Source organism: Dermacentor silvarum, chromosome 4 (assembly GCF_013339745.2).
Source record: "Dermacentor silvarum isolate Dsil-2018 chromosome 4, BIME_Dsil_1.4, whole genome shotgun sequence".
Lineage (NCBI taxonomy): Eukaryota > Metazoa > Arthropoda > Arachnida > Ixodida > Ixodidae > Dermacentor > Dermacentor silvarum.
In genome coordinates, this window is record NC_051157.2 from 111205512 (window position 1) to 111208468 (window position 2957).

Here is a 2957-nt window from a genome sequence, read left to right on the forward strand (position 1 = left end):
TCTGTCACTCTCTCTGGCAAGGCAGAAAAGATACAAAAGTGAAAGGTGGGCTTGAAGTATCCACGCTATTCTCGCGTACAACGTTCTGGGGCGATAAAATGAGACGAAAGCTCTGTCCATGACAGAGCTTTCGGTGTAGTGGAGCAGATGCTGGATGTGTGTAGCCTCTACGTGCGACAGTTTCACGCTTACCAAAACTGACAAGACAAAATCGAAAAAAAAATGTCTAAGTTACCCCTAAGTGGTGTGTTTTCTTATATGTGAATATAGGCGCTGTAGTAAACAATATTATTTTGTGTTTCTGTGTCTTAGCTTAAACTAATGCGAATGCAACTTGGGAACTATGATCCAGGGCCACTGTTTCTTGTGCACGCTTGAACTTTGCCTCCTTAGTCTTCCCTTCATTTCCAAAGAAACTTTGTTGGCAAGTGCAGTTCTTCGTGACGTCATGAGGTCACGACAGCGTCCGCTTGAAACCAGTGAATGGATTACCGATAAACAAGACCCGACACGGTAGTCCAGTGGTTACGGCGTTCGGCTGCTGTGCGTGACACAGCAGATTCTATCAGTAGCGCACCCAGGATCTATGCCCGGGGGGGGGGGGGGGTTAATTTTTGTGGTGAGGGTGGGGAAGCAAGCACTTTGCATGATATGCAAGTTTCTTGCTTTAGCCAGAAGAATCCAACAGCAAAAAAAAGGTCTCAAAATTACAATAATAATGACACCAAGGTTGATGACGATGTTCATTGCTTCAGCGTTTTACTCAAAGTAATTTAAGGGTGAATGAAGAAATACAAGACAGTGATAGAGTGCTTTTGTTAATCAGGAAAATTCGACCCCAAGCCACCTCCTGAAATGTAATGACAATGTGAACAGAGCACTGAAGGTACACGTTGGACTGGTGGGTCTGGACGCCCGGGGGGGGGGGGGGTTAACTCGGCCTCAGGGGTGGGGGGGTACAACACCCGAAACGCCCCCCCCCCCCCCCCCCCCTGTCGGTGCGCCACTAGATTCTATTCTCTGCCGCATCTACCCAATTTCTATGGGGCGGAATGCAAATAGGTTCGTGTACCGTGCTTTGGCTGCACTTTAAAGAATCCAAGGTGGTCAAACTTAATTCGGAGCCTCCACCCACGTAAAAATTAAGTGTCTAAGTAAAAATATTTCCCAGTTATGTTTCTAATTATTCATTTCATTGTACACATTCTAAGTGACAAATGGAAGTCCAGCAGTAAAGTCTCGTCGGCGTACCAAAAGTCGTAGGACTAGATTTATATCTTCCAGGTATCCGCTCCAAAGCGTGCTAAATATGCAATGGCATTACGGTTAAGATCATATCCAAAAGCTTGACGCACGCTTTTGGAAAACTGTTAGCTGTAGCGCCAGCGTATTCCGCAGTACATTTTGAGGCCGTATATCTCGACAGTGGTGCTGGTCTTACGACTTCCGTTAGAAACAAAAATAGCTTCACTATGCACGGCTTCAATTTCGCAGCTTCAACACGTGCCCTAAAGTAAATAACTAAAACGTTAATTAGTGCATCTGTTAGTGGTTATGCCATTTCGTGTCTCCGTGCAGGTAATTTAAGCATCTTTCATGAAATCCCTTCAAAACGTGGAACAACGCTATGTCACAGGCGTTTCCTTCTTTTATTTTTCCTTTTCAATTCTTGAAACTACATAAAAACAGATATGTAGATTGCAAGTACAACACCAATCACTCAATTCATAAAATTGCAACTTGGAACGATGAACGAACCACTCGTAAAATAAACATTTAGTCAAGCTAGTAGCACATTTAGCCTTCCAGAGCAACCTGACCGGCCCGTATTTTCTATAGATATCGTGCCGAAAAAAGATTTGTTCAAGTCGGCATCGCTAGAGACATCAAAAGCACTTCTGCTGAAAAATTCAGTGCCATTCAACTCTGTGAAGGTGGATGGCCAGCTAAGCTGTGCATGTGCAGATTGACCGTTGCTCTTGGGAAACGTTCCAAGTTTGCGCGATAGCGGCCACATGGACGGTTCGCATTTATTTCCACCTCGCGGTTCTGGCGGGCAGCACGCTTACGTTTGGTGTCAGCGGCCTGCCCATCGTCAGTGGTCTCCTTCCGCCGCCGCCGCCGCCGCGTCCATTCCATCTTCTGTTCACGCCATCGTGCTTGGTATCCACGCTGTTCTTCTTCAGACCGTACAACATGCGGCCTACTCATTTGACTGTCGGAGCAGAACTGAGGAAAGGAGCCTAGGTATAGAGCATGACGCCAGGATACCGAAGACACTCAGATTGGTAGGCACTAGTTTGAATACGCGGAATGGCGTACGCGAGTATGGTGCGACCGTAGACAAGGTCGACTCGGGTCAAAGGTATAGTATCTGTTTTTAGCAGCTTAATAACTGGTACGGGTTGTATTTGGACCCAAGATATTAAACTTATTTTTGCAAGTTGGCGGAGTGCTTGCATCCTGCTTCACCTTCACCGCGAGTCGGCCCGATATTGCACAATCGTCGGGAGTTTTCGTCTACGGACATCGATCCGCTCAAAATAGCTATATATATATATATCGTTCATTCTTCTCGTTCATTACATAACGAGGGCTCGGATCAGGCAACATTGATGCCTTCAGGTAGCATATGTGGGTTTATTGACCAGTTGCCATCACCCAAAAAGATCACGTGCTCGTGACGCCTGCGGCAGAAAGGATGTTCCACATCCGCCCCTAGGCTTGTGAGTGGTGGCACTCGCTAACACTCTCAGAGTAAATTCTAGTTGTAAACATAAATACCCCAGAAAGCGGGTGGGAAAACGATTCCGCGGTAGCTCAATGGTGAGAGCATCGCACGCGTAATGCGAAGACGTGGGTTCGTTCCCCACCTGCGGACAGTCGTTTTTTCATCCGTTTTCATTTCCCTTAATTTATCATTTCTTTAATTCAATTAGTGTGTACAAGTAATTTCC

General features: G+C 46.1%; 1 non-coding gene across 1 annotated transcript; it reads left to right on the forward strand.

Moving 5' to 3' along the window:
• Positions 1 to 2336: 2336 nt before the first annotated feature.
• On the forward strand, positions 2337 to 2530 carry LOC119451151 (U2 spliceosomal RNA). Its single transcript, XR_005191694.1, has one exon. It is a non-coding gene; the product is annotated as a U2 spliceosomal RNA (small nuclear RNA).
• Positions 2531 to 2957: the final 427 nt, after the last annotated feature.